Consider the following 27,237-nt stretch of genomic DNA (forward strand, 5'->3'; position numbering starts at 1 on the left):
GCATATTATGACAACTAAAATTGTGGTGCTACATACTCGCAATTTACACTATTCCTGATTGCAACTAATGAAATTTGTGTTTTATTTGTATGTTTTCATGAACAGGAGAGTTCAACAACAGTAGTGAACTACAACTGCTACGGACAAGAACAACAAACACATGGAATGAATGTGAGATTCAAAATTCATACCTCATTTATCAAAAATATGTGGGCACTAACAAAACATTACAAGTTTATTGTAATGATGAATGCAAATAATTGTAGGTTATATTGTCATAGGGAGATGAGCAGCAATGAGGATTAGCGATTATAATAGCCATGGTCGAGATAGAGCAGTCTAAGTGAGGAGCGGTGCCACGATGAGGATGCCGATTGCCGATGGCAGACCACTACAGCCCAATGGTGACATCCGGGATCCATCAATCACGATGGAGTGCTTGGTAAGCCTTTGGTACCTGGCCAATCAACAAACTTGGAGTGAGCATCATGTTTGGTTGCAAAACATGAACTCTGAATCGTAGATACAAGAGAATGAACACAAATGCAAATATAAACTTTACAGACTATAGATTAACACATTCACAAAGCACATTTGTGAGTTGGGGTGTCAATATACATGCATTTAAGAATCAACAATCTCACTCTTTGCAATCTAGAATAGTTAGTTGGCCTACTAGATTTTTAAGTATGCCTTGCTGTAGCACCTACCAGTTGGTTGGACCTACTGTGGCCACCAACAATTTATTGGGGTTAAAGAAGAGAGGGCGTACCCAGTGCAGACAGCTCCCGCTCTGTGCGGTGTTTAGGGAAGGGTGTCAGTGGCAAGCCTTACCCTCGCTTGTGCAATGCAAGGAGACCGCGACTCAAACCCGGGACCTTCCGATCATAGGCGGTAAGACTCTACCGCTTGCACCAGGCCCGTCCTTCGGTTAAAGAAGAGAGCAGTCCTATAAATTTCACACTTATGGCTCCCTCTTCTACTTTCCCATCTCAGTAGTACCACCATTTCGATTTCACCACCAAATGTTGAACGTTGCAAAAGATTTTAAAATAATTTCTATAGACACACCCCTAAGAACTTCTTGTTTGACCTTATCCTCCCAAGAAATACCGTGATGCATAACTCAGCTAACAAAGAAAAAATGTCCAAAAAATCGCAAGGCCAAGACCATGTGTCCATGTCTAGAGACAAATATGAAAAGACATGAGCAATAACAAAAGGGGCAAGGCCAACACTAGATTAGAGCTCTTAAACAATACAGGAAAGTGGGCAAACACTACACACTGTGGAAAAAAGAGGGCAAAACCCACTACTTAGTAGCTCAAAGTTTGAAAAAAGGAGTGGTACAAATCACAACTTCCCATGTAAATAAATCTGGAAAACAAACATATCTAGTTTTGACCCATTGTAACCAGTATTGCCTCGGTTCTTGGAAAACAAAAAACAAACAGAAAAAATACACCAAGAAAAAAGCAAAGGGCTTGTAGATGATAAGAACAAACCGAATAACAAAATGCGACACAGTTACAAACAAAGAGAATGGCTACGCTCCAACCACTGTCAACAATATACAGAAATATATTTGTATAATATGCCTTCTGAATAACATGAAACGATTACATACTGCTTGGCTAAGTGATTTGTTAGAATAATGTCGATCATTCCAATTGCATCCTCAGTGTGCTCTAATAATTCCTGACCTAGGCTGCCATTTGCAGGAGTCCTAAGAGCAAGAGAAGCAAGTTAACACTTAGGAATAATTATCAACAGCACCTGAAAACAACCTACAGGGAATCACCTAATGTTTTTCAGGCTAAATCGAGAAATAAATAATATAACAAGCTCATACAACCAAATTGCATATACTCAGAACTACAATTGCAGTGTTGTATACCTGCAATTTACATTATTCCTATTTATAATTAATTATCTGAATGTTTTTACAATAGCCAACACAAATTGCATATGCTAAAAAAGCAGCCTCAGCCACAACATGTGGAACCTACAAACACCATAAGCGGTGCAGGCTCCAACTTCAAGTAAAAAAATAAGCACAGTCGCATCCCAATGTCAAACTAAAACATGAACAAGCACTGCATGCAAAACCAGATCTACAGATCCAAAGGAAACACCATTGATGACCTTAAAAAATATTGCACACAGAAACTATAACCCATTAGGACATGGACGGCATGGAGGGCTACAAGAGCCGGGGGCAAGTACTGCTGCAATGAGCTTCGAGTAGCCCATTGTTAAAGTATATTGCTTTGCAATGGTTGGTTGGATTGGAGATGTGGAGCTGCAAATTAAAAGAGCAGTGTATTCCTGTATTTATATATCTATACGGACCTGCAAATTAGATTATCGAACTAGTTCATGGATGATTGTGTACTTTGTGCTATTGATTGAAGGCGATTTGAAGGTCATGCATACTTAAGAATAGAGAAAGATAGATGTACTACTTCTAGAGATAGAACAATAGGATGGGGATTCAGCAAGTGCATATTCCAGAAAACTACCGATTATTCTCGTTGCGCTTGCACAAAAATAGATGTCACATTTGAGGAAACAACATGCAACAAGATCTAATAATAACGTAAACCATATGACAGAACACACAATGATGCCAATTTATTATCAATGAAATTGAGAAAATTAGAATGGTCCTAACAGATCTGAAATCATCACAAGATATAATGGGAGAAACTTTCTCTATATAAAGAAGTGGCTATTGTAGTGAGCACTACCACAGATTGTGCAAGGGACATCTTGATACTTGAGACAACAACAAAAAAACTTATTGAACACTATAACTGAAAATAAATGAGCACTGAAAAATTAACTAAAAATGAACAATAAAACTAAAATCACATAAAGGGATAAGAGGCAATTATCATCATAGAAAAACGACATGCAGCTAAAAAATGTCTACTACAAAAATTATTCTGTAATGAGCATTACAGCGGGACACAGTCACAAACTCATAATTAATTTTGTAGAACCGAGCTCTTCTCACAAATTAAACTGCCTTAAAAATCAACACCACATTTCCACTATCCAAAAACAATTATAAATACCAATCTGCATCGAAAAAAACAAAGATACAATCAACAACAATAACGTATCATCTACCTCTGCATCAATCGAACCATTCAAATCCCTAGAACCATTCAAACCACAAAGCATGTGAACAACAATCATAGGACAATGAACCAACAAACAATCGTCAACTCCTAAAAGCTATACAGACTACCCTGCAGAGACAACACCATCCTCCAACGAATCAAAAAATGGGGCAAAAAACCTAAGCACAAACTGAAGAACACGGGAAACTGGATCCCGCATCACCTAAGGGGAAAACCCTAGACAACAAACAACACAACACAAAAATCGCATACGAGCGGATACACAAACCAGATCTGAAACGAGGACAAAGGCATTAAACATGAACACACAAATTGAATAACGCAACAAACAAACCCAAGCATCGATGGAACATATCACAAAGAAGGGGACAGGAAGAACTTAGCTCGCAAAACCCTAGAAACCGCAGCTCACCGTGCCGGGGAGCGGCACCAGGCCCTGAGCGCCCTGCACAGGCGACCAGGGTCGGCGCGTTGTGCAGGGATCCACGCCGACGGCCGTGAGGAAGCGCGCGCCCTTCGAGTCTAGCCGATCGCCTAGGTGGAACCGCCACACTCGGACCAGCGCCAGGCCACCGTCGGGGCTGGCCAGGGCCACACCCACCTACGCGAACCGGACGCCCTACACGCGGGCACGTGTGGCCTCGTAGCGGGCGTTGAGCGTGCCGTAGGCCATCGACCAAGCCAGGAGTCGACGGGAGGAAGCTGAAACGAAATGAGAATGGGGAAAGGAGGAAACGGATGACACAAAATCAGGCACGGAGTCCCCAGGAAACTCAAATAGTAGCACTGATAATTGGGACCCACAACACAGAGAAACAAATGGTGGTGGCAAGCACAAGCACACGATGCCCATCCAACGAGCACAAAAATCATGTGCCAACAAACAACAAAACACATGTGTGTCATATAGCATTCCTGTTTAGGTTTAGCCTAAAGATAGGTAGAACATGACTGAACAAATGACCAAACAGCTGCTTTCGTACCCTGCCAATAGAAGAATCGTTTGATGCGGCTGTAGGTGACTTGGAGCACCAGAGTGTCCGCCTACGGGACTAGAGTGTAAGGCATGTAAGATCGGCTGCTGAAGTACCTTGGACGAGCCCAACCACACACGATTCTTATGACGGATGATCCCCTGGGACAGAGAGAATGGAGGTATAGAGTTCGGGGAGACTGCCAGGTAGGCAAGCAAGTCGATGGCAACCGGGTCCGATTGATATGAGCTTACCACTTCATTCAGTCATTGATGTTTCACTAAGGAGATGGCCAATAGTTGTGCCGGATGGCTATGGGGAGACATGGTGTTTGCTGCGCCGTTCTCGGTGCCCTTGCGATAGTGGATGCGATACTGCAAGCCTTGCAAACGGGCAAAAACCTTTTGTTGCCAAGTGGTATGGAGACGCTGCTCATTCAGATGAGTTAAGCTTTGATGATCCGTATGAATTACAAATTCAGCCTGCAGGAGGTAGTGGCGCCAGTGATTGATAGCCATTAAGATTGCCAAGTACTCCTTCTCATACACTATGAGGCCCTGGTTCCATGGGCTGAGAGGCTTACTGATGAAGGCCAAGGGGTGGCCATTTTGGTGGAGGACAGCGCCCACGCCAGTGCCCGACGCATCGGTGTCCAGGTGAAATGGCTCAGAGAAATCTAGTAATGCCAAGATAGGGGCAGTACAGAGAGCTTCCTTTAACAATTGAAAGGCCATGGCATGAGACTGAGCCCACACAAAGGGTTGATCCTTCTTGAGTAAATCTTTAAGTGGTTTAGTCAGGATCCCAAAGTGGTGAATGAACTTGCGGTAGTAACCCGCAAGCCCCAGAAAGCCCCGTAGTTCCTTGCAGAGGATGGGGTTGGCTAGTCAACGATTGCTTGAACCTTGGATGGGTCAATAGAGACTCCGGCGGCTGAAACAATGTGCCCCAGGTAAGAAATAGATTCATGGGTGAATTTGCACTTAGACATCTTCAATTTCCATTTATCTGCTCGCAACCACTGAAAAACTTGGCGGAGATGATCAATGTGTTCCTCCAATGATTGACTATACACCAAAATATCATAAAAAAATATGAGGACAAACTTCCGCAGACCCAGAGCTAGAGTAGCGTTCTACGCACCTTGAAATGTGCTTGGCGCTCCAGTAAGGCCAAAGGCCATCACTCGCCTGAGGTGTGTCTAACACGATGTCTTATGCTCCTCACCAGCATGGAGTAGTATCTGATGGAAGCCGGCTCGAAGATCCTAGGTAGAAAACTAGCGGGCGTTGTGGAGTTCGTCCATGAGCTGATCGAAAACCAATACTAGAAATTTGGACTTCTAAGTCAGAGCATTCAGATGGCGAAAGTCCACACAAAATCTATGTCCCATCTTTCTTCTTAACTAGCAGCACTGCAGGGAAAAGGCACTGCTACTGTGCTGAATCAGACCATGGTTCATCATATCTTGCACTTAGTGTTCTATTTCATCCTTCAACTTGGGCAGGTACCGGTATGGCCTGATGAACACAGGCTGGGTGCCAGGGACCAAGGGAATCTCATGGCCTAAGAAGGAGGTAGCAATGTTGGTTCTGAGAATAAGTCCTAAAACTCTTGCAACAATTGCTGAACAGGAGCAGGAACTAGAGTCGGTGTACTGTCTTCAGGCGTTTGAGCCGGCAATGCCTCAATGTGAAGCAACATCTGGTGCGGTGCTGCTAGTGCGAGGCCTTGAAGCACCCGGACCTGGCCATCATATGGAAGGGCAAGCCATTTGTTGCGCTAATCAACTTGCATCAGACTGTGGGCTTTCAACCAATCCATGCCGATCACAACATCGAAATTAGCCAGTGTAGAGTTCTGAAATCAGAGAAGAAGTGGCAGCCATCGACTGTCCATTGAACACTGCGTAGAATGGAGTCACTGATCAGCATGCCGCCCCCAGCGACCTGGACCGAACTAGACACACTGGATATTTGGAGATCAGTAAGCTAAGGGGCCAGTGACTGATTGATGAAAGAGGATGAACTACCCGAGTCAATCAGAATTTGTACTAGCACCTGCTGAAGCATACCCATCAATCTCACGGTACGTGCTGTGGGAATACCAGAAGCAGCTAACTTAGACAAAGCCATCATCAAATGTTCAGAGGGGCTGGAATCCGGCGAGGAATCTACCAACAAGTCCTCTGAAGAGAATGAATCCCATAATGCATCAACTGGTTGCAAGACCTCAGGAGGGCAGCGATGATCTTTGCTCCACTTGTTGCCACACTTGTAGCAAAGGCCGAGTGCACAGTGATAGGTCTTAAGAGCGGCCAGCTTGGCATCTGCCGATGATGCCATGGAAGTAGGCGAAGTAGTGGTTGCTGGGGCTGGCTTCTCGGGGCACGGCCATGGTGGAGGAAGTGGTAGAGGCATCCGTGCTGATGAAGAAGGCTCGTAAGCCTAATACCAATCACCACCATGCGTTGGCTTGGCTATCATTGGGCCGGCCACCTCTTCCTACAACAACGCCAAGGCACAAGCAGTATTGAATGTTTTTGGACATTGAACAAGCACAATGGCCTTGATTTTAGGCTTTAGACCATCGATGAAATGCATGGTAAAGTACAATGGGTTAGAATGTTGGAAAAGTTCCGACAACCAGAAGTCCCGGCAATTACCAAAAGTCCCGGCGATTGCAGACTTAGCCGCCCTACATGCTCAGCCCATCGGGAGCCCCAACTACTGGAAGTCCCAGCAGACATCGGGAGTTCCGACAGTTGCTGTGTTTGAAGCTCTCCGTTGCCTAGGCGCTGGATGTTCCAGCGATCTGTGTCGGGACTTCCGACGTAGATCTGAATGGTTAGATTTTGCCTTGGAGTATAAATACCACTCTCCTCTCTTCTAACCGTTAACCACTCATTCATTGCTGACCAACCTTCGTCCAAAAGAGCTCTAGCACATTCAAGGCTCCCCTCTCTTCTCCCCTTTGCTCCAAACTTCTATTCCTCTAAGGATTTGAGTGAAGAGAGAGTGGATTGAGTGATAGAATCATCTAAGCAAGCTTGAGCACCTGATTTCTTCGTCAAGCCGGTTGGATTTGCATTTGTTACTCTTGGAGATTTTCCCCTAGCTGGCTAGGCGTCACCCAAGATATTCCATCTTGTAGAAGGGCCTTGGGAAGTTTGTATTACCCTTAATTTCTATTGAAGAAACTCAAGTGACCTTTGTGGTTTCCTTGAGTGAGGCAAGGAGGTGGAAGAGACTCCGACCTTAGTGGTCACCTCAACAACGAGGACATAGGAGCTCCTTTGTGGGGTTGCCAAACCTCAAGATAAATTATTGTCTCCCACGTGCTTGTTGTTGTGATTTGCTTGATATTACATGTATTTTGTTGTCTCCCTCTCTCTCTAGCCATTTCTTAGGGTTTGGACTCGATCTACGGAGTGGTGGCATTTTGACGTCAAGGAAGTGACCCTACGTCTTCATCTTACCACTAGGAAGTGGGGTTGTAAGAAAAATTACTAGCAAAGTTCATTTAACACTGTTTAGTAGTTTCACGTAGGAGTCAGAACCCCCGGCCAGTTAGCGTCAGAACTCCCGACCCGTCGGAAGTTCTGGCCCAAACTATCGGGACTTTCGACAGTTGCTGACAAAGTGAACTTTAGTTTTTGTTGTAAATTTTTAGATACGCCTATTCACCCCCTCTAGGCATTGCAAGATCCTTTCAACTGGTATCAGAGCAAGGTTCTCATTCAACGCTTCACCGCATGAGAAGAAACAATGTCAGAAACCAAAAAGATGAAGGCTGAGGCAGCTGAACTTGCCAAGCAGATTGCAAGCGAGTTAATGTCAGAGCAAACAAAGTTCTTTCAAGAAGAAATGAAGAAGATGCAAGATGAGATGAGCAAGATGAAGGAAGAGTTGAGCAAGAAGGTTGAAGATGTTATAAGTGGCACAAGCAAGGGTAATGGAGCCAAAGATAACATGAGTGATGCAGGAGGTGACAAGGAAATCCTTCATGGAAGAGGCGTTTATTCCAATACGGGCTTTGACTATGCTCAACTCACCAAAGGTCCTGCTGTACACTTTCCCACCATCAATCAAGGCAAGCCACCTCACTTTGACAGAACAAGATATATGGATTGGGCTTACAAAATGAAGATGCGTCTTATTGCCGCAAGACTTTGGGAAATTGTGGATGTTGGTATGCTCATTCCCACCGACGAAGATAGAGAGATAACTCCGAAAGAAGCCTACAATCTTCATCAAAATGCACAAGTTGTGTCCTTGCTTGTTTCAAGCTTAGGTCAAGATGAGTTCAACAAAGTAAATGGAGTTGAAAGTGCCAAGGCAATTTGGGACATTTTGAAAGTATCTTTTAAAGGAGATAGTAGTGTGAGGAAAGGCAACATTGAGCTACTCCAACGTGAATTGGAAAGATTTGTGTTCTTGCAAGGTGAGACAACTCAAGCTATGTTTGATAGGCTCATGGCATTGGTCAATCATATAAGAGCTCTTGGTAGTAAAGAATGGGATGACAATAGAGTTGCTAGAAAGATGTTGAGAACATATAGAGCCAAGAACAACATGCTTGCCTCCGTGGTCATGGAGAAACCCGGTTATGATGAGATGACACCCCAAGAACTTCTTGCAAAGATCAAGCATCATGAGTTTCTTGATGATGATGCTATCAATGCTCATAATCAAAGTCCTAGTGCAATGGGATACAACAAAAGTGCAGCCTTAAATACTACTCAACAACATGAAAGCAAAAGCTCAAGTCAAGAGAAGAAGAAGAAAGTGAAGATTGATTCCTCAAGTGAAGAAGAAGAGTCCGATGAAGAGGTTGCTCTCGTCATTAGAAACCTTAGAAGATTCATAAAGAAGAAGAGCAACCGAAAGACCTATGGTGATGGCAAGAAGAGGTTCAAGAAAAGATTTTGCTATGGTTGTGGTGATATTGGTCACTTTATTGCCGATTGTCCAAAAGAGAAGAAGAAAGGCAAGTACAACAAGGATGATGACAAGAAGAATAGGGGTGAAGCTCATATTGGTGAAGAATGGGAATCAAATGATGATAGTGATGACTCAAGTGATGAAGAGAAGAAAGAGAAGAAGAAAGGAGCCACAAATATTGTTATCCATGATTCTTCATCATCAACCACACTCTTCTCCAACATGGCTTCATCACCAAAGCTCTTCCCCAACCTAGCTTCATCACCAAGGTTCTTCTCCAACCTCATCGACAATGACTACTACACTCCAACTTGTCTCATGGCTAAGGGGGAGAAGGTACATGACTCACCTACTCCTTCTAGTGATGAATATGATAGTTATCATGAGAACATGGAAGAAATAGAAGAAAGCATGATAAGAAAATTTGGTAAAAAGGCCTACACTAAAATAAAGACACTAGTGAAGAAATTAGAGAAGAGGGATAGATGCTTAGAGATGCAAGGAGATATAATCACTCAAGAAAGAGATAAAAACCTTGCACTCGAAGCATCTATTGCCGAGGAAAGAATGAAGGTTGAAACGTTAACCGTAGAATTGTCTTTAGCCAATGACACCATTGGGAGAATGACTAAAGAACATTCCTCGGTTAATGATCAAATAGATAGTCTCAAAAATGAGAAAAGTGTAGCTCAAGAATGCCTTACACGCATGGAACAAAAGTACCAAGATCTTGAGCTAAACTTCAACACTCTTTGGACTAGCACTTCAACTTCTCCTAAGGCAACCGATGACTCTAATGTCTCCACTAGCAATGGTTGTAAAAGATGTTATAAAATTGATGTAAATGCATATGCAACTAACCTTGTTGAGATAGAGAAGAAAGACAAGGAGATTCATAGGTTGAAGATGACCTTGAAGAATGGTTGCAAATGTCAAGTTAAATCCGACAAGACCATATACAAGTCATCAAGGCACCCATTAATCAAGGATGGCATTGGCTACAATAGGTATGATGGGAAGGCCAATGGAAGGAACATAATCAATGGTGTGCCTTGTGTGAAGTTCAACAAAGGGGTTGCTCTTAATGAGCTCATGTGCAAGGCAAACAACATTTATATTCCCAAGATTGCACCCACAAGTGACAAGACAAACAAGTTGAAGCAAATGGAGGGCCCCAAGCAACAAGCATCTACTCCAAGAAGCTATGCTAGTGACTATGTTTGTTGTTGGGGCAAGGATGTCAAGATAGTAGTGAGATATGTTGGTGCCCAAAAGAGGAAGGAGATTATGAGGAGTGTTTGGGTGCCAAAGTATTATATGATTAACCCCTTAGGACCCAAATCTATTTGGGTACCTAAAACAAGAACTTGATTTGTTTTGTAGGACTATTCCTTCGGTGGAACAAGTTGGGTGTTGGATAGTGGATGCACCAATCATATGACCAGAGAGAAGAATATGTTCACATCCTTCCAACCAAATCATGACCTAAGTGAGAACATTGTGTTTGGTGACAATGGAAAAGGAGAAGTTCTAGGTTTGGGTAAAATTGCTATCTCAAATGACAATTCCATTTCTAATGTTTTACTTGTGAATTCATTGAGGTATAATTTGTTATCCATTTCGGAACTTTGTGAGATGGGTTACAATTGTCTCTTTACAGATAAGGGTGTGGAAGTTTTTAGAAGGGATGATTCTTCTATTGCATTTATGGGTCGTTTGAAGGGCAAGCTCTATCTAGTTGATTTCACATCTAATAAAGTGAAGCCCAAGACTTGTTTAGTGGCAAAATCTAGCATGGGTTGGCTATGGCATCGCTGACTTACCCATGCTGGGATGAGGAACTTGGCCAAACTTCAAAAAGGCGAACACATCCTTGGACTAACAAATGTTTCTTTTGAGAAAGATAGAATTTGTAGTGCATGCCAAGCCGAAAAGCAAGTAGGAGCAAAACATCCAATCAAGAATGTTGTGTCAACTAAACGACCATTGGAATTGCTTCACATGGACCTATTTGGACCCATTGCTTATGTGAGCATTGGCGGGAACAAATATGGTTTCGTGATTATTGATGACTACTCTAGATACACTTGGGTATTCTTCTTGGTAGATAAAAGTGAAACACAAGCCATCTTTAAGAAGTTTGCAAGAAGAGCCCAAAATGAGTTTGACGTCAAGATCAAGAGAGTTAGAAGCGACAACGGAACAGAGTTTAGGAACACCAACATTGAAGTTTTCCTTAATGATGAAGGGATCAAGCATGAGTTTTCGGTTCCTTACACTCCTCAACAAAATGGTGTTGTGGAGAGGAATAACCGAACGCTCATAGAAGCCGCTAGAGCAATGTTGGATGAATACAAGACTCCAGATATCTATTGGGCGGAAGCGGTCAACACGGCATGTCATGCTATCAACCGCTTATATCTTCACAAGATCAAGGAGAAGACCGCCTACGAGCTCCTAACCGGTAACAAACCTAAGGTGCATTACTTTAGAGTTTTTGGTAGTAAGTGTTTCATACTTAACAAGAAATCCAAAAGCTCAAAGTTTGCACCAAAGGTTGATGAAGGTTTCCTACTTGGTTATGGTACTAACGAACATGGCTATCGTGTTTTCAACAAAACCACCGGTAATGTTGAAATAGCGGTAGACGTGACTTTTGATGAAACCGATGGCTCTCAAAAGGAGCAAGTCAATGTTGAAATTGTAGGTAAAGAAGAAGCTCCACATCAAGCTATCAAGAAGCTTGCCATTGGTGATGTGAAGCCCATCGAAAGTCAAGATGAAGATGAAGACACAATTGTGCCCCTCCATCATGATTCAACTACTCATCATGTGACTTCCAATGCACATGGTGAAACTTTTGCATCAAGATACAATCATGATGGGAGGTCAAATGATGCGCAAGGTCAATCACAAGTAGATGAAGTTATCAATGTTGATGAACAAGCTCAAGATCAACTAAATGGTCAAGAAAAAAGTGAAGACAACTCTCTACAAGACCATGGTTTTGGTTCTCCAATCAATCAAGGCCATGATGATGAAGATGATGGTCCTATCCAAAGAAGGGTTCAAGTGACACATCCAAGAGTGCATCATACCATTCAACGGGATCATCTCGTTGACAACATATTGGGGAGCATTCGACGAGGGGTAACCACACGTTCCCATTTAGCAAGTTTTTGTGAACATTACTCGTTTGTCTCTCCTTTGGAACCTCTTAGGGTGGAAGAAGCACTTGATGATCTGAATTGGGTGATGGCCATGCAAGAGGAGTTGAACAACTTCACCTGGAATGAAGTCTGGTCCTTGGTGGAAAGACCCAAGCAAAATGTGATTGGAACCAAATGGGTCTTCCGCAACAAGCAAGATGAGCATGGCGTGGTCACAAGAAACAAGGCACAGTTGGTAGCTCAAGGTTTCACCCAAATTGAAGGTTTGGATTTCGGTGAAACTTATGCACTCATAGCTAGGCTTGAGTCATTTCGTATATTACTTGCCTATGCTACTCAACATGATTTCAAGCTATATCAAATGGACGTGAAAAGTGCATTTCTCAACGGCCCCCTATCTGAGTTGGTGTATGTGGAGCAACCACCGGGTTTTGAAGATCCAAAGTTTCCCAACCTTGTCTACAAGCTTGACAAGGCACTCTATGGGCTCAAACAAGCCCCTAGAGCTTGGTATGATTGTCTAAAGGATTTTATACTCAAACAAGGGTTTGAGATAGGAAAGGCCGATTCTACTTTGTTTACTCGTAAAGTCAATAATGATATCTTTGTTTGCCAAATATATGTCGATGACATAATATTTTATAGTACTAATGTGGCTTTTTGTGAGGAGTTTAGTAGGATCATGACAAATAGGTTCAAGATGTCCATGATGGGAGAGTTGAAGTTCTTCCTTAGATTCCAAATCAAGCAACTCAAGGATGGTGCGTTCATCAGTCAAACCAAGTACACTAATGATATGTTGAAGAAGTTTGACATGGACAAGGCCAAACCCATCAAAACGCCTATGCCAACAAATGGACATCTTGATCTCAATGAGGAAGGAACGGACGTCGATCAAAAGGTACATCGCTCCATGATTAGATCTTTGCTTTACCTTTGTGCATCTAGGCCCAACATTATGCTTAGTGTGTGCATGTGTGCAAGATTTCATGCTAATCCAAAAGAATGTCACTTAGTGGCTGTTAAGAGAATTCTTAGATATTTAGTACACACTCCTAATCTTGGCTTGTGGTATCCTAAGGGTTCCACTTTTGATTTACTTGGCTATTCCGATTTGGACTATGCCGGTTGCAGGGTAGATCGAAAGAGTACCACCGGGACTTGCTAATTTATTGGTCGGTCTTTGGTGTCTTGGAGCTCTAAGAAGCAAAACTCTGTTGCCTTGTCCACAGCTGAAGCCGAGTATGTGGCGGCCGGTGCATGCTGTGCCCAACTACTCTAGATGAAGCAAACTCTCAAAGACTTTGGTTGAGCTAAACAAGATTCCCCTTTTGTGTCACAACGAGAGTGCCATTAAGTTGGCAAACAATCCTGTAAACCACTCTCGAACAAAGCACATAGACATCCGGCATCACTTTTTGAGAGACCATGAAGCCAAAGGAGATATCGCTTTACGCCATGTGAGCACCAAAAAGCAACTAGCCAATATCTTTACAAAGCCCCTAAATGAGTCAAGATTTTGTACTTTGAGGAGTGAGCTAAATGTCATTGATTCTCGTAACATGGTTTGATGCCTTGCACACACATTGTTTGATATAGGTAGGAGAAACAGATTGTAAAATCATTGTTAATTTTAAAAATCTATTTTTGTCATCTTCATGTGTGACTATTGTCTTGTAATGTTTGCTCGAAATCTAGTCACAACTGAAAATGACTATGCCCATCATATTTTAGTTCCATACTTAGTGGCAGGCTTCAACCTTCTTTGTTTCAGATCTTTCCTACGTCGGAAGTCCTGACTTGTGTTGGAACTCCCGATGGTCGGAAGTCCCGGCTTCCCACCGGAACTTCTGACTACCGAAAGTCTCGGATCGTGCTGGAACTCCTGACATCGGTTCGATCTGTTACCTTTTAACCACGCCCGGCTGTCTATCCCTGGGTTAAAACCCTTTCACCATTTCATGCAGCCGCCTCCTCTCTCTCTCTCTCTCTCTCTCTCTCTCTCTCTCTCTCTCTCTCTCTCTCCCCCGCACCGCAGCCGTCGCCTCTCCACGCGCTTTCCCGACCGTGCTTCGCCTCGCCCCCGCCGGCAGCCCCGCCGCCCAGCCCCACCGGAACTCCCGGTGGGTCTTCTTGCCTCCCTCCCGGCGCCATTCTCCCTCCCTCCCCCCGGCACCTCTACTTCACGGACCCTCCCCAATGTTCTTTGGCGTCGCATCTTCTCGACCCCGGATTGGAGGCCCTCTCTTGTGGTGGAGGTGGTGGATCTGCTCGTGGACAACTCTGTAGCTGAGGATCCAATCTTCTTCCTCCATCTTTTCTTGTTCTCAAGGTACTACTTTTGCCCAAAACCTAACTGCCAATGTACCTTATCTCTTGTCCTTGTTTCTCTTCCCTCTACCCTTGTGTTCCTTTCTTGTGTGAATGGATGCGTCGAACTGGAGTCCCATGAATGGGATTTCAACCTTGAGAGCCAAAAGTCCCGGCGGGAGATCGCCGGAACTCCCGGCCGTCGGAAGTCCCGGCTTCGGCCAGAACTCCCGACCCCTTGGTTGATTTCCCCCTCCTGTTTCTTCACTTCTGCGTTTCCGTTCTCCTTTGTTTATCACGTTTCTTAGCCCTACTCTGTGTCTTCGGCAGCGATGGCGTCCAGTGGTGATGACAGTCCTCCTCGGTGCCAAGTGAAGTGCTCCAAAAGGACTCAAGACCCTGCTGGCTCTTCTCAACCCTCTGGCTGAACCAAGGCAGTTCTCCGCCTTGGAGGTGATCGTGCCCGTGGCAGAGGCGCACGTGGTCGTGGACAAGGTGCTGATCCTCCTCTCGTTGGTGCTGCTGGCACTGAGTTCGTCCCCGGCATTGGCAATGTGCCGGTGGTCCTTGTAGCAGAAGAGGCTCTTCAGCAAGAAGGCCGGACCATAGCTCCTGATGTGTGTCCTCGCACACCCCCTTTCGGTCCCAGCTTCTTTCCCATCGGTCGCCTCGCTCCATTTCAAGGTGTCACACCCCAAAATTTCCATTTTTGGATGTGATTGGAAAACACTAAACAAAATAAATGATTTAATAATTTTTCCTGAAATTAACTAAGATTTAGAAAGTCTGTTATTATTTTGTTAAATAAAAATAGATTTATAAAACTCTTCCTAATTAAAATTTCCATATGGGTGTTGCATTCATGCTGGTTGTATTGATTTACTTGAGTGAAAAATGAGTTAGAAAATTTGATTAAGCCTCGAATAAGTTTTGTCCTATTTACAAAATTTTAAAATAAATTTCAAACTTATTTTTGTCAAATCAAGTTTCAAAACACTCATTTATTTATGATAACAAAAACTTTAAATTTCGTTTTGCATCAAATCTCTTCATTGCCCAATCTTTATTCTATTTGTAATAAAGATCATCAAATCTAACCCAATATTTTTTTTCTTTACAAGAAAATCCTTGGCCTTTTGTCCTTTCTTTCCTTTTTTCCCCTTGAGCCTCTTTCCCTTTTCACGTGTTTTAATCGATGCATGAAAGAAATAGCCACGCCATATGTCATCACGTATCAAATTAGCAAGTTGACCAATAACTCTACTCCTACCTTCTTATATTTGTTTTCTTTAATCTGGTCCACAGCAGCCCAGCAGGCCAGCCCACGCGAGCTCCTCTATCCATCTCACTTGCAACCTGGCCCCACACGTCATCTCCCACCTTCAGCTCCTGCGTTCCTCTTTGTGCAGACTGCAGGTGCAGAAGCCGAGCCCTGAGCACGCCCGGCCATGGCTGCTCTGACCGTTCCCTCTCCTGCTCTCCCTCGAGAATGCGCCATCAAGTCGCCAGTAGTAACAGCCTCCATCACTTCCCCTCCGTTACCCCTCTTCACTCGCACAATAACTCCTCTCAATTGCTCCAGTAACCGTGCGCCATTGATGGCATTTACCGAGCTCCATCCCAGGCCTTCTGCTCCGGTCTCCGCCCTATAAAAGCAGGTCTGTGGCCTCGCACGCGGACGCCTCCACCACTTAGCCTCTCCGCTTGGCCTCTCGCCCTCCCCAGCCACACCAGCGCCGCTGACCACCACATCCGTCGCCATGGCCGAGCCGAGGTGGAGCTCTTCGATCTCCCTGCCTGAGCCACCTCCGGCCTCGATTTCTCCCTCTCCGGAATAGCAGACACACCGCGAGATCACTCCACTGCTCCTCGCCGTCAATCCGCATCCCGTCGCCGTCTACCCGTGCTCGCCGAAGCTCACCGCCGCTCTCTGTCCTCACGCGGGCAGCCGCCCCAGCTCCCCCCGCCGCCGACGAACACCACTGGCGTGATCTCCGTGGCCACCTCATCCTGTGACGCCACTCGTCGGAGTTCCCCGGCCACCGGAGCGTCGTCCCTGGCAAGCCCCGATGCCCGGTCGCTGCCCCTGCTCCATCATCGACGGGCACAGAGGCGCAACGCACGGCAACCGCCGCGACTAGCACCCTTCCCGGCATCATGGGCCTCACCGGCGAGTTCGCCGTGGGCCTCTCTTCCTTCTCTACCGCCGGCCGGTGCCCCACAGTCACCGGAGCATGGATCCCGGCCACGGCCCACGAGTCCGTGTCGTGCCCGTGCCCACCCCTCGAGCGGCAGCCTGAGGAGGGAGATGCCTTCTCCACCGCCCGATCCGAACTGGACGGCTCAGATGGCATGTTGACCCCAGGTCGGCAAGTCAACCATGTGCCATGTCATCGCCCTCCATCTAATCACCGCATGCCACGTCGTTAGCTGACCAGTCAATAAACTTAGTGAGCACCTTTATTCATTCTACCCCCATGCAGTTTCGTGGAATCCTTCTACTATTCGTTGAGTCTTGTATATCTTCCCGACCTAGCTCTTGTAATCTACCCATAATTCCGTTTCGGCCCTAACAGTAGTGTTTTTCTTACAAAATGATATATGCATATGTAACTATTTTATTTGCTGATATCATAAGTGCCTTTAAGGGTGTAAAAATGTTTATAAAGATGTTTTAATATATTTGCCTTTACTAAAATTATTTGTGAGAAATGTATATAAATGCTTACAAACGTGTTAATATGTGTTATTTATTTATAAAACTTAAGAAATTTTTAAATGTCTTTTGTTTTGTGAAAACAATTACAAAATGTTTTAATCTGTTTTGCCTTTATAAAATTACTATAATACAATTTATGTACTTAGTTTTTATAAAATTGTTAATGATGCCATAATATTTTATTTGTGGTGTCATTAATGTGTTTTAATCGATAAAATAATTCTAAAAATGACAAAAGACATTTTTAGCATTTATAAAATATGGTTTGTGGTCCAAATATATACACTTTCGACCCTATCTTTGAAAACTAATTACAACTAAGTACTTTTAGTTATTATAAATAAATCTTCAAAACTTCAAAAGCTTATAACTTTATAACCGTAGCTCCGTTTTAGTAGATTCTTACGCTCACGAGTTCGTAACGACGAGTAGTACATGTTAGTTATCTTTATAGTATGCTTTTGTAATGATTTGTGTACTGTTTATAGGTTCTTATGATGCTTGTACCGGTTGTTTGCTGACGATAGAAATGGAGCTACATGAGGAGCATATTTGAGAAGTGGAACCATCGGCATGTGTTTTGGAAGGCAAGTGTAACATGAGTACCCTTGTTACCTAATAACCTTATATTCACATTTCATGTGCATGTGTCTAATTTGATGAACCCTTAAGGACTTTACCTAGAACTATTGTACCCTGTATTCGTTGATTACCTTTGGGTTTATGCATATGGATAGTTGCTTAGTCTACAATCACCAAACTATATAATGTTAATCTTGACTAATGGATTATGGAATCAATGTTAAAATGATGCTTTTTAGAAACATGGACAGAAGGGGGCTAGAGCATTGGGCCTCTTTTGGTGCTCTAGTCTGCCCTCCGTAAGGACTAAATCTTAAAGCAGCAACCCAGGACTTACCGTACAGCCACAAGAACTAAATGGCTCTGGTCTTAGGCTAGTAACTTGATCTGTTCTAGTTCATCAGTAGTTTACTGAAAGGGCAAGAGGGGGGCACTAGTTGGTATGTTTCTTTTCCTGCCAGGGTGTGTACTATGCCGCGACCATGAGTGCCACTCCTGGAGGAGGGCTGCATACGGCTAGATGGCTGAAACCTTAGCAGCTGCTACTTATTAGAACGACTAGTGAAATGCTTCGTAGTGATCCCTGCTGACTTACCTTAGAAGTGAGTCAAGAGGCTGATCACCTTGGGCAAAGGGCAATCACGGCTCGTGGTGAAAGTGTACAAACTCTGCAGAGTATAAAACTGATATATCAGTCGTGCTCACGGACACGAGCGCCCTGGATCCTTTTTGAGATAGATGGTTCTATAGATGGTTTGGGATATGATCAACTGTGATGTTAAATATACTTTCACCTTGGGAGTTTAAGCATAACCTAGCAACATAGGTTCAACAAATAAAATATGACCAAATAAAAGTGCTTACCATAGTTCAGCCATGTCTAGCCTTTTGAGCCTTGCATCCCCTCATGTTATACTTGTTGAGTATGGTACGCTCACACTTGCTTTACAATCAACAAAAATCCCGGATGGGTACCAGATGGTGGATCAAGTAAAGAGTTTCTTCTGGAGTCCATGAGTACTAAGCGAGTGTTTCCCCTAGTCAACCGTCCCTATAGAGTATGGAGACCCAATGAGAAGATTAAGAGTAGTTTCTGCTATGTTTTGTAATAGGTGTAAGTCTTGCTGTAACTATGTTTCGATATGTAATAAAGCATTGTCTTTGATAATCCCCATATTTGTCGATATATGTGTCATGTGGACATCCTGGGCACATATATAGTTAGCGCTTGGTATTCTATAGAAAACCGGGTGCGACACAAGGTGACAAACAACTCACTGTTTAGCATCCTCGCTTCACTCCTTCTCATGTACAAGGATATCAGCCACATTTGATGATTGACTATTGGCACAAGGTGACATAGCTTTAGGAGCAGCAGGCCAAGCCCCTCTATGATGAGCCTAATGACATTTGTCTTGAGACCCGTTTTTGGCATCCGTTTCACTTTGATTTCTATCATCATGTGGTGTTTCTCAAGTATACCAAGAAGAATGAACCTCTAGTGATTTAGATGAAGTCCATTGATATGTATCATCTTGGTCAGTTTCCAGAGATTTGTGCTCTATGGGCCTCTTTGCTTTGCTCAGCTTCTGCAAGCCCTGGAACAATGAGGTGATTTGTTAGTTTTATGCTTCCTACTACCTTGACAACGCCAACAATACCAAACATTGGACCACTAAAGGTGTGCACTATAAGGTTCATGCCCTCACCTTCTCTTGTCTTCTTGGTTTGGGACGCAAGGATCGTCAAGCTCCTAGGATTTCAGATATGCAACCTCTTGTTGCCTCAGAGTACCAATACATGTACCAAGAGGGTCATGTGGCAGATGGTCAGACGGTTTGGTTGAAGCCTTACTTCTATGTCCTCAACAACATTCTTCGCTAAACCCTGTATCTAAAGATTGGTGACTCCACTTTTGTTCGGGATGACTCCCTGGTTGTGCTTGATTGCTTTGGTGATGAGTTCACTAAGTTCTCCATTGGGCACTACATATGGGACAAGATCTTCCAGGCCAGTGAGGATACAATGAAGCACTTTCCGTATGCGTCCTATATTATGCATATCATTGAGCAAGTATCTGGCCTCAAATTCCCCACGGATGCTCCTCACACCATGCTAAAAATCTCCAACAAGATGTCCCTGTAGGCCAAGAATGCCTTGAAGAAGGGAGCTAGTGGTGCTTCGGGCTCTCGCTCTCGCACTCACTCTCGCTCTCGCTCTTCTCCTCCGCCTGCTTCGCGCTCTCTCCATGCTTCTAGTGAGGAGGCTCCTTCTTCCACGTCTGGTAAGAGGCCTCCAAACAAGTTCAAGTTCTTCATGAAGTACATGTTTGGAGCTTGTTGTGCTAGCGCTCAGCGTGAGCAAGACATGCTTGAGAGGCAATATCGCTTGGAGTAGCATTTTGGCATTCAGTCACAGCCCCCTTCGCCTTTGGTACCACTTCATGACCCGTTCGAGCTTTTATGAGGTGGCTTGTGCGGAGTTCTATGGTGAGTCCTCTTCTAATCCTCTTGGCAAGGGCAAGCAACCTGTCGACAAGGAGCACCCCGAGGATGAGGAGGACGAGGAGGCTTGCGCGGAGTTCTATGGCGACGATGATGGTGATGACGACGTCGATGATGTGGACTATGAGGAGTAGTTGTTTCTTTCATGTGGCCTACCCTTTTTGGCATTTGATGCCAAAGGGGGAGTGTTAGGCTTTGATTTGAAAACTCCTTGTAATAAGCTACCTGGTTTGAGTTCGAGACATTTTATTATCTTATGTCATGTGGTGGTACTATGTGATGGACATATATATATGTGTGTGAAGGATGATTGTAGGACAAGTTTAATGCTTATCTATTTATCTTATTAGCTTTTATGCTTGTCTCTACTTGTGATGGTGATTGTTAATTTTTGGATGGCACTTTGTTGTCAAGTATCTATCTTTGATCATGGCCATTCATTTCTTTTAGTTGTTTGTGAGTATATCCTATCATATTGCATCACACCTTTGTATATATGTCTTCACACACTTGTTAGGCACCCCACGAATTGCAAAATCTAGGGGGAGCTTCTTTCTCTCAACATATGCAAATAATGATTAATAGTCTCGCTTGGAATTCAAATCCAATGCATATGTTAAGGGGGGGGCTCTTTCTAAATTTTGGGGTTCAAAAGCTTTAAATTCTTTCAAACCCAATGTAAGCCTAAGTTGGTTGTCATCAATTACCAAAAAGTGGGAGATTGAAAGTGCATTTGCCCCCGTTGTGGGTTTTGGTGTATTGATGACATCCAAATTAGGGACTAATGAGCATCTATGAGATATTTATTGCAGCTTTAGTCCCATGAAATAATTAAAGAGGTGTTTATACATGAAATGGTGTCCCTCAATAATTGAAGTATAAAAGGCGAACGAACTCAAACGCTCTTCAAAGTTTTTATCCTATGTTTTGAGTTTAGGTTTGCCATACTATAAAGAGGGATGCAAGTTTAGGTGGTTTGAGGAAGATAGAGTGCTCAAGTATAAACTTAAAATCAAAAGAGAGAGACACTCTATCACTTCACGAACACTTAGATTGTTTTTGGGATTTTTGATAGTCGGAAGTCCCAACGTTAGTTAGGAGTTCCGACAGTCGGAAGTCCCAGCAATTACCTAAAGTCCCGGCGATTGCAGACTTAGCCACCCTACGTGCTCAGCCCATCGGGAGTTCCGACAGTTGCTGTTTTTGAAGCTCTTCGTTGCCTAGGCACCGAAAGTTCCGGCGATCTGTGTCGAGACTTCCGACGCAGATCTGAACGGATAGATTTTGCCTTGGAGTATAAATACCACTCTCCTCTCTTCTAACCGTTAACCATTCATTCATTAGTAACCAACCTTCATCCAAAAGAGCTCTAGCACATTCAAGGCTCCCCTCTCTTCTCCCCTTTGCTCCAAACTTTGATTCCTCTAAGGATTTGAGTGAAGAGAGAGTGGATTGTGTGAGAGAATCATCTAAGCAAGCTTGAGCACTTGATTTCTTCATCAAGACGGTTGGATTTCCATTTGTTACTCTTGGGGATTTTCCTCTAGCCGGCTAGGCATCGCCCAAGAGCTTCCATCTTGTGGAAGAGCCTTGGGAAGTTTGTATTACCCTTGATTTCTAGTGAAGAAACTCAAGTGACCTTTGTGGTTTCCTTGAGTGAGGCAAGGAGGTGGAACAAACTTCGACCTTAGTGGTCACCTCAACAACGAGGATGTAGGAGCTCCTTTGTGGGGTTGCCGAACCTCAGGATAAATTCTTATCTCCCACGTGCTTGTTGTTGTTGTGATTTGCTCGATATTACTTGTATTTTGTTGTCTCCCTCTCTCTCTAGCCATTTCTTAAGGTTTGGACTCGATCTACGGAGAGGTGGCATTTCGACATCAAGGAAGTGACCCTACATCTTCATCTTACCACTAGGAAGTGGGGTTGTAAGAAAATTTACTAGCAAAGTTCATTTTAACACTATTTAGTAGTTTCACGTAGGAGTCGGAACCCTCGGCCAGTTTGCATCGAAACTCCCGACCCGTCGGATGTTCGGGCCCAAACTATCGGGACTTCCGACAGTTGCTGACAAAGTGAACTTTAGTTTTTGTTGTAAATTTTTAGATACGCCTATTCACCCCCCCCTCTAGGCATTGTAAGATCCTTTCACAATTGTTGGAAGCACAGCTTGGGGAAGAGGAAAAGGAAGTGCAGGGGAAGAACAGCATGGAATTGAGTTTGGAGGAATGATTTGGATTATATAGGAGTATTCGATACAATTTTGTTCATGCCGTGGTCAAGCTTCTCTCCTCTCTCATATAGTCTATCAGCTACTTGCTCTAGGTTGGGCCAGTGTAGTAGGAGTTGGGCTTCCTAATCCTTCTGGGCCAGGCCCTGGGTGGAGCGGTAGTGGAGGCCAGGGTCGAAGTGGAGGCAACTACAGGCGAGGCTAGTGAAAGCTCTAGTTTGGTTTTGGTGAATTGATGAAACCCTAAGTTCTAACCTAGTTTATCAAAGTGGTTATGAGATAGGTAGCACTACTCCAAGTGATGAAGCAAATGAAGATCATGACATGATGATGATGGCATGGTGATGATCAAATGCTTGGACTTGGAAAAGAAGAAAGAAAAACGAAAAGCTCAAGGCAAAGGTGAAATTGTTAGGAGCTTTTCGGTTTAGTGATCAAGACACTTAGAGAGTGTGATCACATTTAGGATCGATAACCATACTATTAAGAGGGGTGAAACTCGTATCGAAATACGGTTATCAAAGTGCCACTAGATGCTCTAACTCATTGCATATGCATTTAGGATCTAGTGGAAAGCTAACACCCATGGAAAATGATTGTGAAATTATGCTAACACATGCACAAAGGTGATACGCATTGTGTTTAGCACTTGGGAGCAAGGGTTCGAAACTTCACCGGTGGAGTGTCCGCCCGTAGAGTGTGGACAGTCCGACGGTGCCACCGGCGTCCTGTATAGAAAAGACAGGGTTTCACAGAGTGCACTGGATACTGGTTACACAGTGACCAGACGCTGGTCCTGCGTTCCATCAGTGGCGTGCAGTGAAGGCCACCCTCGGTCTCTTGACCGAACGCAGGCTGAACACTATTTAGCATCTGGTCTTGCTGATGTGGCGGCGCACAGAGGAGACAGTGAGTGACCGGACGCTGGGTGAGTTCGGTCGGTGGTGACTGGATGCGTCCGATCACGAGTGGAACCTTACTGGAAATGACTGGACGCTGGGGTCCTGCGTTCGGTCACTAAGCAGCGCGTTCGGTCACTTTGAGCAGCGCGTCCAGTCATAACTTAAATGTACTGATGGCCATTGAGATCGAGCGATCAGCGTTTGAAGCAAGGGACACGTGGCATGTATTGCGCGACCGGACGCTGGGGTCCTACGTTCGGTCACCCTGACTTTTCAGAGAACAGAGAGCCAACGGCTCTATTCGTGGGAGCTCTCTATTTAAGCCCCATGGCCGGCTCAAGCTCACTCTCTTGGCCATTTGCATTGACATAGAAACCTTGTGAGCTTAGCCAAAGCCCTCCCACTCATCCTCATCATTGATTCATCATCTTTGTGAGATTGGGAGAGAATCCAAGTGCATTGCTTGAGTGGTTGCATCTAGAGGCACTTGGTGTTTGTGTTTCACTGCCGGATTCGCTTGTTGCTCTTGGTGGTTGCCACCACCTAGATGGCTTGGTGCAGTGGAGGAGGATTGGCATGAGTTGGTGATTGTTCATGGCCATCTCCGGTGATTGTGAGGGAACTTGTACCTTCCCCGGCGGAGTGCCGAAAGGTAACCCTAGTGGATTGCTCGTGTCATTGAGTTACCTCACTTGTGGGTAGGTTCTTGCGATGTCCAATTGTGTGGATGAGGTTCGTACAACACCTCTTAGCCGCCGAACCACCAAGTGTTGGTCGACACAACGGAGACGTAGCGTGTTGGCAAGCACGTGAACCTCAGGAGAAAATTGGTTCTCTTGCCCTTTGGTATTCTCCCGGTGATTGATTTAGCATTCATCTTGTGATTGGTTCACTCCTCTACACGGCGGTATAATTACCCTACTCACTCATTTATATTCTTGCAAACTAGTTGTAGCAAGCTCTTTAGTGTAGCTAGAATTGAGAGCTTGCTTTGTAGTTTGAGTTCATCTAGTGGAGCTCTTTAGTGTAGCAAGTGTGAGAGCTCTTAGTGAGTAGTGACTTAGCAAATTGTGTGTCTAGTGATCATAGTAACTAGAATTGTTGGATAGGTGGCTTGCAACCTTTGTAGAGCTAGAGCAAGTTTGCATTTCACTATTTGTTATACTAATCAAATTGCTCTAGTTGGTTTGTAGATTTTTAAATAGGCTATTCACCCCCCTCTAGCCATATTAAGACCTTTCAGCCGGGTTGCTGACAGATGCTCTACGCTTCTGCTCCACACGCCTCGGGGGCTACGAAGCCGCCCCCAGCTAAGAGCATCTCCAACAGCTCCCCTTTACCGTTCCCCATCCCCATAAACCTATCATATTGGGGTAGATAAGTTAAATTCGATCCTCGAACAGCTCCCCTTTACCATCCTTTTTACGGTGATTACCAATATCTCCTCCATCTCCCCTCAGGGGAGTTGCATCTACCCCAGTAAGATGGAGCCCACCCCAACTGTCACCTTCTTCCCCACCGGTGGGCACGACCGAGGCTGGGCGCGGCGGGGGCAATGGCCGAAGCGGGCGTCGCGGCTAGAGCTGGGCTCGGCGAGGGCTGCGACCGGGGTTAGGCCCGCAGCCGGAGCTAGGCACGGCTGGGGCATGGCCGGAGCTAGGCACGGCGGGGGCAGCGGCCGGGCATTGCGGTGGCCGGAGCGAATCGACGTAGGCGGCTAGGAGGTAGAAAGGAGGTGAGGAGTGAATCGGGCGTGGCCGTGTGCTGCTGGAGTTGCAACGCACTCGGTAGGAGCCGGAGACTCGATGACGGGGAAGGAGCTGCGGCATGGTTGCACTCGGTAGGAGTAGCACTCGGGACGGGCGGATGAGATAGAGAGAAAAGGAAAGAAAAAATAGAGAAAATAAATAAATTACGATCTGACGTGTGGATCCCATGTATTGGGGATAATTATTGGTGATCTGTTGGAGTATTTCCCCCAGTATGTCAGAAAGTAATATTGGTGATCACCAATATCCCTCTATTGTGGATGAATTATAGGAGAGCTGTTGGAGATGCTCTAAGCGGGCTAGGAGCAGCGCCGCCGCGCAGGCCAGGCTGGTAGGCCGCAGGGCTGCTGCCCAAGCCGAGCGGCTGGTTGCCGCGCCGCCGCTTTGGCCAGGCGGACTGAGCTACACGGCCTCCGCCATCGCCGGCTGCTGCTGGCCACGCCCTTGGTCGGACTGTGATGTCATCCACGCTGCCCCCTTTCCCTCGCTGCCATGCGAGCACTGTAGTTCCAGATCGGGCATGTATCGTCGTGGTGAGCTCCTCACCTCAATGCATTTGTGCATGTCTTGTTTAGGTGCTGCAAATCGTGGATCTAGGGTTAGGTTTTGCTTTGCGATTCGTTGTTCCTGTTGTGACGTCATTGTGTAGTCTCCGTTGCAATTCCCTTGACTTGTAACCATGTGTTCCTATTTAGTTTCGTGAACCGCTGAACCATGTGTGCTTTTAGCTTGTAACCGATCCCTGCAGTTTTATGCAGTTTCAGTCACTGAGTTTGCTTGTGTTCTTAACTCAAAAATTCATTTCTTTGATGTTGTACATGTCTACATGATGGAAGAGTACTGGGCACGCGAGCTGCACAGAAGGCAATATCAAGATGACCAATGTCAAGGTATGACGTGCTTGTATACTACTGTTGTATGGTCTGTCAAGTTGTCTTTGGTCTTTCTTTGATAACCAGAGCTGCATGCAAGCCTCTCAGCACCTAATCAAGGTATTTGTGTGCCGTGGACACATTTTGTATAAATAGTTTGAGGAAGGTGCATGCTGTTGATTAATAGTGTGACTTTATGTAGAGTTGTTACTGTACCATTCTCTTCAATTGGCACTGTGATATATAAACTATTCTATGGTATATAGACTATGTGATACACATTGCTACAATAGTTTGTTTTCCTTTATATGGGCTGCAATTGCATATTTTTCAGTGAGAAAAAAGCTTTCCGGAAATTTGAGATAGGAGCTGGTGACATATGTACAGTTAGTAGGCAAAAAACGACCTGACCTTGAGATAGGAGCTGTGATAAAAGACAACCCCTTAACTAGAAACTTGATCTCGTTTTTCAGGGAAGAAATTTATGGTCAAATATAATTTTTTGTTCCATTTCTTTTTGTTACTCGATGTAATCTTCGGCTCTATTTAGCTGTTCTATAAGCCGCTCGTTCTGATTTGTACGACTGATTTGTTGTGAGAGAAAAACAATGTATCATAACTGATAAGCCGCCTGATAAGTTCAAGCGAACATGCTCGAAATTGTTTAAACTGTAGCTTGGATATGAAATTGCTGACAAGGAATTTGAAAACTAACCAATTCGTTCACAGTTTGTAGTGGGTAACTGATGAAGACTTGGAAGCATGATTGTCAAATGAGATATTCCCGACTTTGGTCATTACCCTACATACATCAAAACCAAATATCGCATATCAATAATTACTTCTACCGAGAGCATCCTTTGTAGCAAATTACTTATGAATTACTTTTTCATAGAAATATGTATGACTGACCTCCGGATCTGCTGAAGCAATTTCTTCAGATTTCTCATCATCGTAGTTGAGATCTCCACCACCATCCTCAAAGCTGTGGCAAGAGATTTCACCCACAGTTGGCGTCAACATAGGGGCAAGCGGCGATCTGTCGAGACTTAGCAGCGAGCATGAAGATGGATAAGCTGCTGACCTCTACTTCCTTTTCTTTTTAATTTTGGT

The 27,237-nt window shown here is 44.5% G+C and overlaps 1 long non-coding RNA gene and 1 pseudogene across 1 annotated transcript; one reads left to right on the forward strand and one right to left on the reverse strand.

Annotated features, from left to right (window-relative positions):
• Positions 1-272: 272 nt before the first annotated feature.
• LOC136483266 (uncharacterized) lies at positions 273-27,206 on the reverse strand. Its single transcript, XR_010765388.1, has 3 exons — positions 27,037-27,206; positions 26,840-26,926; positions 273-457 (listed from the first exon to the last, which is right to left on the reverse strand). It is a non-coding gene; the product is annotated as an uncharacterized lncRNA (long non-coding RNA).
• Positions 13,051-13,518, forward strand: LOC136483265 (secreted RxLR effector protein 161-like; annotated as a pseudogene).
• Positions 27,207-27,237: the final 31 nt, after the last annotated feature.

The sequence above is a fragment of the Miscanthus floridulus genome, chromosome 9, assembly GCF_019320115.1.
Source record: "Miscanthus floridulus cultivar M001 chromosome 9, ASM1932011v1, whole genome shotgun sequence".
Taxonomy (NCBI): domain Eukaryota; kingdom Viridiplantae; phylum Streptophyta; class Magnoliopsida; order Poales; family Poaceae; genus Miscanthus; species Miscanthus floridulus.